This window comes from Galeopterus variegatus, unplaced genomic scaffold (genome assembly GCF_000696425.1).
Source record: "Galeopterus variegatus unplaced genomic scaffold, G_variegatus-3.0.2 Scaffold1261, whole genome shotgun sequence".
NCBI classification, from domain to species: Eukaryota; Metazoa; Chordata; class Mammalia; order Dermoptera; family Cynocephalidae; genus Galeopterus; species Galeopterus variegatus.
In genome coordinates this window covers 335,639-351,223 of record NW_007727372.1, presented here as the reverse complement: position 1 = coordinate 351,223, position 15,585 = coordinate 335,639, and the positions used below count along the sequence as shown (strand labels likewise).

The 15,585-nt window shown below is 44.5% G+C and overlaps 1 protein-coding gene across 1 annotated transcript in view; it reads left to right on the top strand.

The window, feature by feature from the left end:
- Positions 1 to 797, top strand: part of PSAT1 (phosphoserine aminotransferase 1) — a 27,387-nt gene extending 26,590 nt beyond the window's left edge. Inside the window, exon 10 of the mRNA XM_008575941.1 lies at positions 29 to 797. The gene's annotated coding sequence lies outside the window, so the exon portion shown is untranslated. The remainder of the gene's footprint in view (positions 1 to 28) is intronic.
- Positions 798 to 15,585: the final 14,788 nt, after the last annotated feature.

Here is a 15,585-nt window from a genome sequence, read left to right as displayed (position 1 = left end):
TTTGTCTGCTGCTACTTTTTCTAGCTAAATCTCAAGTGTTCTAACTTGCCTGTGGACTTCACTATGCGAGTCGCGACTACTTTTTCTGGAGTCGCACAAACACACAGTGTGGAGGGTCTATGGGGCCTTCTAGGTGCTGATCTAGATCTTAGATTCCAGACAGCACTGGGGTCTCCTGGCTTCTGCAACTGGTGATGAAGGTCAATACTGACCATTGGGAGAGCGTTTAGGAGTTCCAGGCCAAAGGGCAAACGGTAGATCTTTATACTGTTCTCATAAAGAGATAAAGCAACATGCTAGATATATGTTTATATAGCAAGTTCTATTTTTACTACTATATAGTTTATATCTCTATGCATTCATATTTCTACTAATACACTTCTCAGTGGTAATATGTAGAGACTTAGAATTTGTTAAATCCTTGAAACTGTGCATCATACACCATGATAACATGGTGTGTCCCCTCTCCAGTTGTGTCCCCTCTCCAGTCCTCCCCTCCCCTCTTTTAAGCTACTTCATGAATAAGATCTAGAAGTTTCATGGTTCACTTTTACTCTCTTTTCAGTAGGTAGCAGAGAAGATTGATTTGTTCTTTGTTTCTGAATTATGCCGCGCAACTAAAAATCTGTTAAACTCCCTTATCCTTTGTTCTCTTGACTGTTTTCTTTATAGTGTTTGACCAGAGTGATACTGTGAGTTCCAGAAGGTCTTTGTTGGAGTTTTTCCTCCTACTGTTTATCTGTGGTCAGTGTTTTCTGTTGAATATGTGAAGAACATTAAAGTCCTAAAACATCTAAGCACTTGTCAATGGATTTTTCTGCCTTTTTTAGACAAATGGTTCTTTTCTGAAGTTTATGATGGGAAAATTTGGGTCTAAAAATAGCATCTGATAGGGGTAATTTAGTTCAGCCAGAGTGTGAGACTTGAGTCTTGTGCAATCATTTTTAAAAACGATTTACCGCAGCGTGGTAGCTTTCCACTTGCTTTGGAATGGACGTTATCAGCAAACCACCTTCCAGCACAGCTCGTGGTGGACATTTCTGTGTACTCTGTCCCAGTCACCCCACAAGCATGCTGGCAGGGCAGATTCGAGCTGTTTTCCTGCTTCGTGTGATTGCATAATGAGGCCTCTGCTGGTTTCCTGTCCTAGCACTGCGTCCATTAGTTGGGTCCCCTGGTCAGGTCTCAGCCTCCCAGGTTTGGTTCGCTCCCCTGTAAAAGAAAGGTTGAAATAACTCCCCCACTTATCTCAGGGATGTTTAAGAGTTTAAAACAAGGGCTTGATGCAGGATGTGATTAAAATAACCACAGTAAATCTTAAAGATCAAAAGCCAGCCAGTCCACGGACTCCACCGACATGTCCACATAATAGTAGCGCTGAGAGTCTACCTCCTCTCCCTCCTCCTCTCATATGTGGTTGCAAACCCCTGCCTGTACCAGTCTCGTGTTTCTCCACTCTCCACCTATTTCCATTCCCATTGCCACGACCACCTCTGCTGAGTCAGTCCTCGGTGGCTTGTTTCAGCAGCCTCATCTCCACCCCACTCTGCTCCTCCTACCACGACCAGTGGGACTGGGACCTCCTTTGTGCTCCTTGTTGGTACATGAGAAAGCCCAGGGCTCTGCCCACAGTCACAGCTTTATAGCGTCTGGCCTGGCCTCGTGTGTCTTTCCTGTGTGTGTGGTTCTTGGAATGTGGCATGCGCTTGGCTACGCTCCAGCAGGAGCATGGAATTCCTGCCCCCACTGGGTAAGACCAGCCTTAAGACAACTGCCCGCCTCCTAAGCTTCATGTCTCCTCCACTGGGACAATGTTCCGTCTCATTGTTGTCACCAGGGTGACCCTTTATACCACCCCAACACCTCCCTTCTGTTCTTTACTGCACCCAGCAGCGTGGAAGGACCGTGGTTCTTGACCCCCAGCACTCGGCCTCCAGCCTCGCCCTTATGAGCTGCTCAATAATTGCTACTTGCTGAGCAAAGAGTCTTTGAGTGGGTTGTGGTCTTCCTGAGCATTGCCAGCTGAGCTTGGAGTAAAGGCAGAGACAATCTCCCACATACACGGACTTTTAAAAAATTTTCCAAAGCTTAGTATACATTCCAATTTCACTTTCTACTAAAATGGTCAAATATGATTCTGTGGTTGAATGGGGAAATTGAAAATCTTGGAGGTTTCCCAGAGTCATCCTTATAAATCGGAAAGGTTTTGGAAAATAGTCAACGGCAGCATGTGGACAAGGGGTAATCACTATTGTGGCCACATGGGGAGGTTCTGGAGCACAGATTGCTGGAAAATATTCATCAGAGTGAAAAACTTGAACTTCGCATGTGTCGAGAGAGAACTGACACAGTCTGCTGACTTATGTGCAGAAGTGCAAGGGACATAAGCATGCAGGCTTCCGGGCCGGCCAGCTGTGGGGCCAGAGCCGCTGGTCTATGCTGGAAGATAAAAGCGAGGTAGACAAGAAGTGTCTGGGGCCTTGCAGAGACTGTGCAAGGGGCTGCCTCTTGTTCCTTTGGATCCTCTAAATTGTATTCCTCCCCACACTGAATTTGAAGTTTTATTTTTCTCAAAATTCTTTACAACACATAATTGTGCTCATGCCATCCGAGTGAGAAAAAACAAATTTGTTCCCATGTTCCTTATGTCTACGTCCCCACAGCGCTTTGTCTCCAGTACTGCAATTCTGTTCTTTTTCTGCATGACATACAGAATTGTGTTCTGTCCCTAACTCCTCATTCCTCGGCTAGTCTCTGCTTATTGAAACAAATGATGTTGTCTCATCGTGACTTAGCCGATGTGGGAAGGGTTGGCAAGCTCTCGGGTGAACTTTGGGAGGTGATAAATAATTATTTCCTCCTCCCCTGTTTAGAGTTGAAGGAGCCGCCACTAAGACCCATAAAAATGGACAAGCCCCATTGATAGATTAGAGGTTGCCCGTTTCTGCCAGAGGCATTACCAGGTCTGGCCATGTATCACACCATGATTAACGTTTGTCGTATCATGTTCTTTGGAAGGGAAATAAAACGAGGAAGAATTTTCTCACATTTGATCAGAGTGAGCATAATTAGAAAGTGAAATGCTACTGGGTCTGCTAAGAAATCAATCACTTTAATTGGAAAGAATATTCCTTGCCTCTGTCGGTAATTGGGCTCTTGGTAATTTAAAATAGGAATCCCTGACAGTTTGTGATAAATTGGCTCCTTTTGGGCTAAAGATGGTAAGAAGTTCTAATTACCCCTGGATTATTCCAGAATGGATGAAAAGTCTTGATCAAAGAGATATTGGGAGAGAGAAAAAAGGTAGCAGTGAGCAAAGATTTATTGGATTTTTTTTTAAGAAGCTAAAGAATAAAGTAGTTCATTTGATGTGACAGAAACAAGAACTTACGCTATTCGAAATCCTAGAGATGTAAATTGGGTTTTCTAAGAAAATAGGGAACTGGGCATATTAGAGAAAGTTGACGTGCACAGAGGTTCTGTGGTTAGGTTATGCGGAGAGTAAAAATCCTAGAGATGTAAATTGGGTTTTCTAAGAAAATAGGGAACTGGGCATATTAGAGAAAGGTGACGTGCACAGAGGTTCTGTGGTTAGGTTATGCGGAGAGTAGCCCTGCTCACTCTTGCTGCACAGGAATATTGATCACCCTGGACCTTGCGTGGGGAAAAGTACGGAATTTTTACTTTGAGTATTTAAACATATAAGTAATCGGCACTAAGTTTAAGGAAGTCTAAAATGTTTTCTTCAAGTGAAAAAATAGGTGAACAGAAATATAGACAGGGCCCTGATTATTGAATTCACTGACCCCGTCTGTTACTAGCCTAAATTTTGTTTCTACACATATCACCTAAGCATACCTGAGGAATAGGTCGGAGTTTAGGTTAATGCACAGTGTTATTAATTTGTTTTGAATTGTGTGAATTTTTATATTTATATATGTAATATATATAAAAGTTGCTATAATTTAAAACTTACAGGAAATTTGCAAGGTTAGTACAAAGAACTCGTGTATAATTTACCCAGATTCACCAGTTATTAACGTTTACTTTCACTGGCTTTGGCATTTATTTTTTCCATATATATGGTTTTTTTTTTCCTGAACCATTTAAAGATAGGTTGGATAGTGTTTATTTCCTAAGAACAAGGACGTTGTTTTATATAACCCACAGTGATCTAAATCAGAAATTTAACATTGGTACATTTAACTAATCTAGAGTCTACATTCAAATTTTGCCAATGATCCCAGTAACATCCTTCGTGGCTATTTTTTTCTAGCCCAGTATCCAGTCCACAATCCTGCATTGCACTTAGTTGTCATGCCTCTCAGTCTAAATAAGAAATAGTTCTCCAGCCTCTTAACTCTTTATGTTACTGACAGTTTGTGAAGGGTGTAGGCCAGTTAGGTAGGATGTCCCTCTATTTCGGTTTGTCCAAATATGTTTACCCAAGATTGTTCCAGGTTGTGCATTTTTGGCAAGGATCCCACAGAAGTGCTATTGTGACCCCTGCATCCTAGCAAGAGGCCCCCGATGGTGGTTTGTTTAATCGGTGGTACTGCCTCTGGTGTCTTGGTTAAGGTGCTGTCTATGAGGTCCCTCCACTGTCAAGTTATTAGTTATCTTTTTTGTAGTTAATACATAGCATATGGGGAGATATTTTGAGACTCTGTAAATATGTTGATCTTCAAGTGAATCGCGTATACGTTTCATAAAAAGGATAAAACAAGTGGAATTATTTGAGGAAGAAGGTGAAATGATTCACTGCTTGTTTTACACCAGTATTTTTAGAACCTACCCGTCCTTCCCTCCCCAAAAAAATCCTAAAATATAAGCAAAAGTGTGCAAGTAAGTACATTGAGAAGTAAAAAACCAGTAGTTGGAGGCTATGTGAGGCACTTCCAAAAATTCATGGAAAATACAATTAGGAGATAATGCGAATCTTTCCATGAATTACTGGAAGTACCCTCATATATTCCAGGAGCCCTGACAGTAACAAACATATTTTGAGAATGTGAATAGTCTGGGCAAGTGGGCTTTTTGGTGAACCAGGAAAGGAGGAAACACATTTTCTGATCAGGATATAGGGAATTCAACTTGTAGATTTTTCCTTCCCTGTCCAGTCAGGCTTGTTTATCTTTCAGTATTTTTAGAGGTACAGCCCTTTGGCAACACATATGTTTAATCTAATAGCCAGATCATGAACCACACACCTGGTTATACTTTGAAAGATGTCATATAACAACCTAAAGTTAAAGTTGCCTCTGATGACTCTAGCTCAGCAGAATAGTCCCCAAGAGAGAAATAAAATCTTGGCTTACTTACATCTAGCCAGGTAAAAAGCTAAAGGCATCTTAAATGCCTGAGAAATGAACTTGAAGTTGAAATGTAGGAAAAGTATGAAGTTACAGGTCATTCTGGCTGGGGGTGGGAGATTATTTTATGTGGCAGAGTAAAAGGCAGCTAGAGGTGAATCATTCCTTTCGGCTCCCTTCCTCCAGTTTAAAACCATAGTTACTTAAGGTTCAAAGTCTGGGGCTGAAGCAGAAATCTTAAGGAGTTCTTGGGAAATGACAGGTGAGCAGGTTAACAACCTCAGGTAGCAAATACTCTGCTATACGATATATTGGAGGGAATACTTTTGAATTTCTGATGCATTTAGATCTAGGGCAATATTACACATTTTCTAGGGAAATAAGTTAAAATGAAGGCCCAACTGACTGTCACTTCCTCCATTAAGCCACCCCCAATTCTCCCAGCAGCACATTATTCAACAGGTAGGTATTCAGTGTCTTCCATGAGCAAGGTTCTTGTGGCTACAGAGGCAAGCAAAACAATCAAAGATTTGTGTCAATTAGGAGTTTGTTGGTCAAAGTAGATAGAAAACTTGACCAAACTGTTTAAAGCAAGAAAATAAAAAATTTAAAAAAGGATTTTTTTGGGGTTGACATAACTGAAGAGTTCAAAGGCAGGGCCAGCCCAAGGTCTGGTTTGCTCCAGAAGGTCCACGTTCTTAGGACTTGGAAACTTTGCCGCTAATGATAACCACATGGCAGGCAGCGGCAGCTCCAGACATTGCCTCTTGTCTACATTGCCCAGGTGACAAAAACTGGTCTGCACCTCAGCCTTCCCCGTGAGAACACCAAGGCTCGCTGTGATGGGGCCATCTTGGGCAGGTTCTCACTCCTGAATCAATGAGGAAGGGCTGTGCTGATTGCCTGGAAAGAATCAGGGCTCAGGGATCACCCCATCTAAACCAAGCGGAAGCCTCGGTAGTCTGCCAAGTAGATTCTGCTTTCTGTTGCCCTCATGGAGCTTACAACCTAGTCAGGGAGGCAGACAATAAACAGAAGGAACACAGAGCTGTGAGACTGCTGTCAGAAGGGCACAGTCGAGACTGGGAGGTGGGAGTGACATTTGAGCTGAGATCTGAATGGTACAGCAGGAGTTAATTTTTTAAAAAAGGGATTAAGGAGAGACAAGAGCAATCTGGGCATCTTTGGGGGGACATTTTTTATGTGCCTTTCTCTTAGAGTTGGTGTGTGATACTCAAAATACTGAACAACCAATATGCTATCCTGCAGAGGCTGCGGTTTCTACAAGTGGCCACAGGAGGGCCCCTGCAAAAGAGCACCAGCTGTCTACAGGGAGCCACAAACAGGGTGTCAGAAGATCCCCCAGTATTATTAGTCTGCTGTCGTGCCTGGGACACTCTCTTTCCTGCTGGAGTCTAACCAGCCAGGACGGAAGTAGATAAATGTGTAAACCACTGGCACACAGTCCAGTACACAGCACAGGTGTGCACTCGCTGGATTCAGCTCTGAGTGTATCGCGTTCTCTGCCTCTTCCCATGGGCTACATACAGACCATCAAACCTGCATATGTGATATTCAATAAATATTGACTGAGCATATGGATAACAATATATATTGATAGCCATGGAAAGATAATTTACCTGATTGATACTGATATTGATAAGATTTCATCCTAGAACAAATTAGCAAACGCTTTCCTATGCCAGCCCTCCCCTCCCCCCACCCCTTCCCCCCACCCGCTGTGGCTTAGCTGTGGATTCTCTGCTGGAGGCTTGTGGAAGTTGAATCCACACCTGCCCATGTCTGCTTGAGGTTTTGGGGTGAGGGAATCTCAGCCTGGAGATACGTGTTGAGTCTGTTGCAGAATGAACTCGTAGTTGTATTTCGTCTGAACCATCTAACCGTTGTTATTATTCAATGAACGGCCACATTAAGAAATCATGAGGAAGCACCGACATCTGGATTCCTGTCTGTCCTTGAAGGAGTAGAAGCTTGGATCTGCACTCCAGTGTGGTGACAATTGTCTGGAGCCAGTAGGGGCTGCCTCTTTGGACAGGGCATGCTCTCATTTTCTTCCATTCTGCCCACATCTCTCATGTTGGTACCTACCTGGCCCTTGGGTACTGGGTCTGCAAATAGCAAGATTTAAGCTTTCTATTAGAAAACTATCCAAAGGTAAAAAGAGTAAGACGTTTTATCATTCCCAAAAGCACTTCTGGCCTTTTCCACCATTTTAACCTCTGCAGCAGGAGCGCAGACAAACGTTATAGCTGTGTGAAGGACTCTCAAAACTGAGCCAGTGAGCGATCCCACAAACTAACATTAGTCCGTTATCTTAAAGTGTTTCATAATTGTTTCCAGTTACACCTTCCTGTCATTTCCCTTTAGTCTGCAGTTTCTTCCATTATGTTTCTGTCTAATAGCCTGAAAACCTAGCCCAGAACTAACCTTCTGCAGCTTGGATGAGTTATTGTCCTGAGCCTCCTTTTAGTCTCTGAAGCATCTCTCCTACTGAGGCCCGAAGTTCAGTCCTATAGGATTTCCAGTAAAAAATTCCATCAACAATCACTCATCTACCCATCCAAGTCATCACACATTTCCTTATTCCTTTAGCAAAATGGAGAATGACGTTGACAAGATAATTATGCTCAAGGGATTTGGAACCTACTGGGGAAACTAAAATACAAACCAGCTATTGCAACACTCTGGGACAAATGCCCACCAGAGAGCCTTGCCAGACAATACAGAACGCCCAGTTAGACTTGCATGGCTTACTTGTGACATCTGGTAAACCTCCAACCAGAGGAAGTGTCGGGTGTGAGGGGTGCATGTGGAGAGGACTGGGAGCCTTTCTAGAAGGATTGACTTTGGGGCCAATAGCAGTAGGGGTCAGGAGGAAGCAGGTGGGGAGCACTCCATGAGGAAGGACAGAATAGCGTGTGGGACGGCCCACACTCAAGGGCTGCCCCAGAAAGTTCAAGGTGACTGAGCTGAGGGAGGTTGGAGCACAGAGGGTGAAGGAACATGATACAAGAAGGCGTGAGGTCCTGCCATGGACTCTGGACTTGACCCTGAGTGCAATGAGGAGCCGTCGTAGGACTGCAAGCAGCATGGGAGAAAAACCCTTCTGGCTGGAGTGCAGTGGCTGAACTGCGGGGAGTCTGGGGACGGAGAACAGAGAACGGGTCTGTGTCAGTGACAACGGTGAGTGATGGCAGTGGCTGTGAGAAAGAGAAATGACCAAAAAACAACCAAAAAAAAGAGAACAAGGCTGGCTGGTTAGCTCAATCAGAGCGTGGTGCCGGTAAACCAAGGGCAAGGGTTCGGATCCCTGTAGTGGCCAGCTGCCAAGCAAAACCAAACCAGAAAACAAGAGAGATGGATGCTGCTTAGCAGGTGGCTGATGAGATGTGGGAGACGAGGGAAAGAGAGAGGATGTGGTGGGGGAGACGGTGCACTCGTGCTGTCACTCGCCTGCTGGATGTAGATCCCACCCTCCATCCGCTGCTCTGCAAAGCCCACCGCCCAGAGTGCCCGGCCACCTCTCCTCCAGGTACTTTCAGCCAGCGGCCAGTGTGGGTGGAGGCTGCACTATGGGCAGAGGAGATGCCGGGCAACTTGTCCCCTTTCCTCTGCTCAGCCCATCCAGGCAGCTGCAGCAGGGCTGTGGTCACTGTGCCTCGGCGGTCCCTGCCTGAGCCAGGCAGCCACCCCCTCTGTGCTGGGCCTGGAGTAATGTTACCTCCTTCTCTGCTCTGCCAGCCACTGGGTGGCTCTGACTGCCAGCTGTTGTGACTCTCTGGGCTGACTCGCCATTCCATTTGGCCTTTTAGCTTGTCTGTCATCATATGAAATACGAGGTATTGAAAGATCTGTCATGGGTTGCTTTTGTGACTGGACGTGGACTAACACGTGCGAGTTGAGTCTGAGATGCCTGCATTAACAGAAGTCTAAAGCTGCAGACAGCGGTCTTGGATGGAGACAGATTTCCATGGTAATGGAAGCAAGGGGACGATGAGATCCTCCAGGGACAGGCAGAGAGGGGCAAGTGCAGAAGACGTAACACAGAGCCCCGAGAACCACCAAAGGAAGGAGAAGCTCCAAAAGGGACTGAGGGGTGCAGTGATGCAATAGAGCTCCCCACACCCTCATAACGTGCGCTGTCTGCTTCTGTAGAATTGCTTGCTTAACCGAAGTAACTCCATTTTGCCCCCTGCCTGACCTGCAGACTAACCCCCTTTCTGCATGAGAAACCATTGACCTTCTCATAGAGACAAAAGCCATTACATAGAAACAGGAGCCACACACAGTGAATTATTACATGGGAACAGGAGCCACACACAGTGAAAACTTGTATGCTCGACGGCTCATTCTCGGCCTCTGTGACCTAGCTCCGCAGCTTGCTTTGTGCACCTGGACAAACCTGTGTGCCAACGGGATGTAGTTTTTGCCTTTCAAAACCCCACAAGACCAAGGCCCAGTGCCACTCTTCCTTGGTTGCTCCTTGGGAGACGGTCGCTGGCCAGCTGGAGTGAATAAACTGCCCTTTTCTGCACGAGTGGCGTGTGAGTGCATTTCTTGTGGGAGGGGGCCTCACGAGACAGAGACAGAGAGAGACAGAGAGAGAGAGAGAGAGAGAGAGAGAGAGAGAGAGAGAGAGACAGAGAGAGAGAGACAGAGAGAGAGCTGTCAGGAGGCCGGGTGCTGCAGAAACCAAGGCAAGAGAGGCTTTCAGCATGCAGGCATGGTTAAGGCGGTCAACTCTGCTCGGAGGTCAGAGAAGATAAAGACTGAGAAGTGTTCCTTTGGATTTGTCAACAAAGAAATCATCAGGGCTTCAAGGAGAGCAGTTCCTTCAGAGCAGTGGAGCAGAAACCAGATCACAGCAGACTGCAGGGAGGGTGGGGTGGGCCATCGGGGGCAGGCCACGAAATCCCAGGACGGGAAATGAGAGAGGGGTTGATAGAGGACACTGAGGACAGAGGGGAGGGCCTTGCAGCTACTTAAGTGTGGGTGGGAAGGAGTCAGTAGGGGAGGGGAGTGTGCAGATGTGGGCAGAGAAGAGGAGGATTGGGGTCACGTCTGCACCTGACACTCCCTCTCGGGCTTTCCACTTAGACTCTCTGGAGGTTGCCCCTTGACTCGGTGGGTCAGCAGCCCTCGGTTCATTTGCTCACCCTCGCTTACCTCTCAGTACCTCTGTGTTGTATGTAATGTGAAGGTTAGGTTCTTGAATCAGTACATCAGACCGAAAAAACCCATTAATAATGGTTAACTTTCTTAGAAATCCCCGAGGCCTATACCATTTTGGAAACCTGCATACTGTCTCCAAAAGCCAAAGCAGCCAGTTTTTCCTCTAGCATTGGGAGAGGTTGCTGTTTCTTTGAAAACCAGACGCAGGGGTCTTCTTGCCCTTAGGAACAATGCTGCTTGTGCAGGGGAGGCCAAACTTTGCCTCTACCCTCTCAGTGTCCTGGCTGGGCCAGAGAATTAAACTGTCATAAGGTAGATTGACAGGAGAAAAGCTTCCACGTTCACGTGACATCGGAGCCCGAGGAAGTGGGGAAACTTAAATGCTTTTGTGTTAAGTTGAACAACTAGAGGCAATTGTGAAAAAGTAGCTAAATTATACGGGGAGGCTGAAGGGAGATCAGAACTATTTTAGCAGGTTCTGTTTCTGTGGAATTCTCTCAGCAGTGGCTCCCCACTGAAGAAGGTTTATTTTCTCCTGGGACAGGGTGGCATCTTTCTTTCACATGGGAGTTTCTACCCACTGTTTTCAGCAAGGAAGGGGGAGATGAGGATGTCTTTCTTGCATCTGCTATTTTTTAAGTGCCTTAAGCTCAAAATAATCCTTACACCAAAGTGGCATGGTTTGGGTACTTATTTTGCCACCCTTCAATGGAAAAATGCAAAAAGCGAGATGCTTCCTTCCAGAAGGAGAAGCACCAAGGACTGAGACTTCCTGAGAGAAGGGCAGACTTACACCTCCTGTTTCCTCCTGACTCCAGCTCTGCGCCCATTGAGCGGATTGGTAGGTAAAATCACCAACATGGTGTAAATGCTCATTTTTTCTTTTTTATTCAGAGCAAATTTAATTGAACTTACATAAAATATATACATTCAATATCCATATTATGAGGCTTGACTGTATCCTCATGACTGTCCTTCCCTTTTTCTTTTCCTGCTCTGCCCTCTTGGGCTCTTCGGAGCCCAGCCCCACGTCACCAGTCCAGCCAGCTGGTCCAGCAAGCATGTCTTCCTCCTCATCTGGCTCTTGTTGACAACTTGCTTTTCTCAGCCCTTCCCAGTGGCTGTAAGACCCAGGGAGATGGGCTCACTGTCTGCAAGTGACTGTCACCTCCATAGATATGTGGAAGTGACAAGTAAGCCACGTGAGCCACCCCTGAGTTGTTAATACTGACAGGAGTGGAAGGACGGTGGAAGACATAGCAGCTGTGCCATGCCCCAGAAGCTGTGAGACCCACGCTTGGACCCACATGTTGTCACACTCTCCTTTCTTTGTTCTCTCTCCTGATTCCGCTCAGGCTTCTGCCCCTTAGGAAGGTCAGTAGCAGCCGAGAGGTAGTCCCCAAGTGCCTCCTGCCCCTGGGCCCTAATTAGCCTTTCTTTCTACTCCCTTGGGTTGCCCCGTCATTTACTCCAGCACGGGGAGAGGTGTCCTTCCCTAGGCTACTTTCCTGGCATCCTTCCTTATTGATTGTCTTAATGCTTTGTTTTCTTCCAACTATCTACTAATCATATAATGCATTTGGGATCAAAATTATATAAACAACCAAACATATACCCTAGAGGCTCTTGTCGGTGCTAAATTGACTTGTTTCTTTACTGTTCTTATTCTTTGGACTGTTTTGTCACGTAAGCCTGTTTTTCTTCATATGATGGTCTACTAAAATATAAAATCTTATGTGAACTTGGATACACAAATATATTTTACACTCAATTTCAATTTGTGTCATTTACTCTCAGTTGTCATTGGAGTTCTGTTTTCCATATGTCCGTATAGGGATTCACAATAACAAAAATGCTTTTGGAAAACAAACATCTTACGTTTGCAGAGATGTTTCTACAGCATATTCGCATGCTCTTAATTCTTCCTCAAAACCAAGCTTATCATGGCTGGAATTGCTCAGGCATCCATGGGGGCAGGTGAGGGTGGGTTGTCAGTACAGCTGATGAGGCCGCCTGGGCCCCGTGTGACTTCATCCTCCAGCAGGTCTCTGGGGCTCGTGCTCAGGGCGGAGACAGGGCTCCAAGTGGGAGAGCAGAAGCTGCCAGACTTCTTGAAGCCAGGGCTCCAAAGTGGCCCACCATCACTTCAGCTACATTCTTTTATTCTTTTTTTGCAGCTGGCCAGTACTGGGATCCAAACCCTTGACATTGGTGTTATAACACTGCACTCTAGCCAGCTGAGCTAACCGGCCAGCCCCCTCTGCTACATCCTATTGGCCAAAACAAGTCACGGAGTCAACCAGATTCAGGAGTGGGGAAACAGACCCACCTCTTGATGGGAGAAGCTGTGAAATCCCGTTGCAAAGGGTGAGCGTATGGGGAGGAGACTGGTTGAAGCCATTTTTGCAATTTCAGAAAACAGCTGCTCCCTTACTCAAGGTGGTTGTCAGAAACTTTCATTTCTCAAACATCCCAGATTTCTATATATCTCCCTCTCTGATTTGGTAGTCCCTAAAAAATTCCCAACCCATTTTGATGAGGGAGCATCTTGTTGTCTTTCTAAATGAGTGGTTGTTCCTTATCCATTATTTGTAAGGCTTTCCTGTATGATGTATGTGCAATTATATTTCTGTGTATACTTTGAGAAATGAAATGCACAGGTCTTTTTTCTTTCTTACCCCCAGGGGTGTTATAGAGGCAGTAAAAATGCCTAAATTTGTGAGAAATTGAAATAATCAAGAGTTACCTGGATGGAATGCTATTAACAGTAGCAATTCACACTAGAGTACCTTTCATCTGAGACACTCGGGGTCTGTTAACAGATTAAAAGTACTAAAAGACACCGATCTAGAGAATTTTTATTATCTTGTGCTCTGAAAACTCAGATTTTCATTGGTTTGAATGGGCCCGAAAATACATTTTATTACTAGGGGCATAGAAGCCTCTAGCAGTGTTCTTAATAAAGCAAGGTGAGTTATGAGCAATCATCTGATGAAAGGTAAATGTACCATGCTCCATTTTAAGAAAAATGCAATATAAAAGTCTTACCGTGGAAGAAAATCTTTGTATGATCTTTTAAGAAAACTTGAAGAAAAATAGACATGACACTATATTAAATTTAAAGCCAGTGACTTATAAGCAAAGAAAAGCAAAGACAGTCTGATTAAGGCTGTTGCATTGTTCTGGCATTTTTTATGTCTTACCTGTTTCTCTGGCCTTTTTAGATCACAAGCTTTTAGGGCACAGAGAACAACTCCATCTTGATGTAGTACTGAGCAAATGCACTGAGAGGTTCTCAATAAATAGGCATTAAATTCTAAGTCCAGAAGGGACCTTGAGACGCCCTCTGTTGTACTGTGTTTTAACCAGCCCAGAAAATCAAATTTTTTTCTTCTTTAAATCTCCAAATTCAGAGACTCCACAGTATGAATTTACTTCTCACTTTTGCCTTGCACTCTTTTTTTTTTTAATGTTGATTTTTTTTATTGTGGTAAAAAACACCTAACAAAATTTACCATCTGAACCAATTTTATGTGTATAAATACAGTAGTGTTAACTATACATCATACATCGTTGTGCAATGGATCTCTAGAAGTTTTTCATCTTCATCTTCCTAAAGAAACTCTATACCTATTGAACAAACACCACCTGATTCTCCTACACCCCCAGCCCCTGTCAACCACAATTCTACTTGCTGTTTCTAAGAGTTCGACTGCTCTAGGTACCTGGCATAAATGGAGTCAGGCACTATCTGTCTTTTTATGACTGGCTTATTTCATTCAGCATGATGTCCTCAAGATTCATCTGTATTGTAGCATGTGACAGGATTTCCTTCCTTGTTAAGGCTGAACAATATTCTATTATGTGTATGTACCACATTTTATTTAGCCATTCATCCGCAGATGGATACTTGGGTTGCCTCCACCTCTTGGCTATTGTGAATAATGCTGCGATGAATGTGGGAGTGCAAATATCTCTTTGACATATTGATTTCATTTCCTTTGGGTACATACCCAGTAGTGGGATTGCTGGGTCATGTGGTAGTTCTATTTTTAATTTTTCGAGGAACCATTGAAACAGGAACTGTTTTCTACAGCAGCTGCACCATTTTACATTCCCACCGACAGTGTGCAAAGGTTCCAATTTTTTTTTTTTTTTTTTTCCCTTTTTGTCTTTTTTCTTGACCGGCAACGGATCGCAACCCTCAGTGTCGTGCCCGTACCAGACCGGGACCGGCTACGGGATCGCAACCCTCGGTGTTGCTCCCGCCCCTCACTCAGCCAGTGAGCGGCCGGTCTGTATGTGGGATCCGAACCCTCGGCGGGAGCACCTCCACGCTTCCCAAGCGGCGCACTATAGCAGTGTGCCACCGGGCCGGCCCCAAAGGTTCCAATTTTTTCACATCCTCTCCAACACTTGTTTTTTGTTTTTTGGGTTTTTTTTTGGTAGTGGCTATCTTAATGGGTGTGAAGTGACATCTCATCATGGTTTTATTTTGCATTTCCCTGATGATTAGTGATATTGCATATCTTCTCATATGCCTGTTGATCATTTGTATGTCTTCTTCAGAGAAATGTCTATTAAAGTGGTTTGCCTATTTTTAAATTGGGTCATTTGTTTTTTGTTGTTGAGTTGTAGGTGTTCTTTATATGAAGGTACCTCAAAGAGTTCACAGAAAAAATAGAATTAAAAGATAATATGAATCTTTCCATGTTTGAAGACCCCTTGCATATACTGGATAGTAACCCCCTACCAGACAAATGGTTTGCAGATATTTTCTCCCATTCTGTAGGTTGCCTTTTCACTCTGTTGATCATTTCCTTTGAGGGGCCAGAAGTTTTTCAGTTTGATGTAATTCCATTTATCTGTTTCTGCTTTTGTTGCCTGTGCTTTTGATGATATATTCAAGAAATCATGCCAAATCCAGTGTCATGAAGCTTTTTCCCTATGTTTTCTTCTAGGAATTTTATAGCTACATTTAGGTCTTTTATTCATTTTGAGTTAATTTTTGTACATGGTGTAAGGTAAGGGTCCTTCATTCTTTTGCATGTGAATGTCCAGTTTTCCCAACACCGTTTGT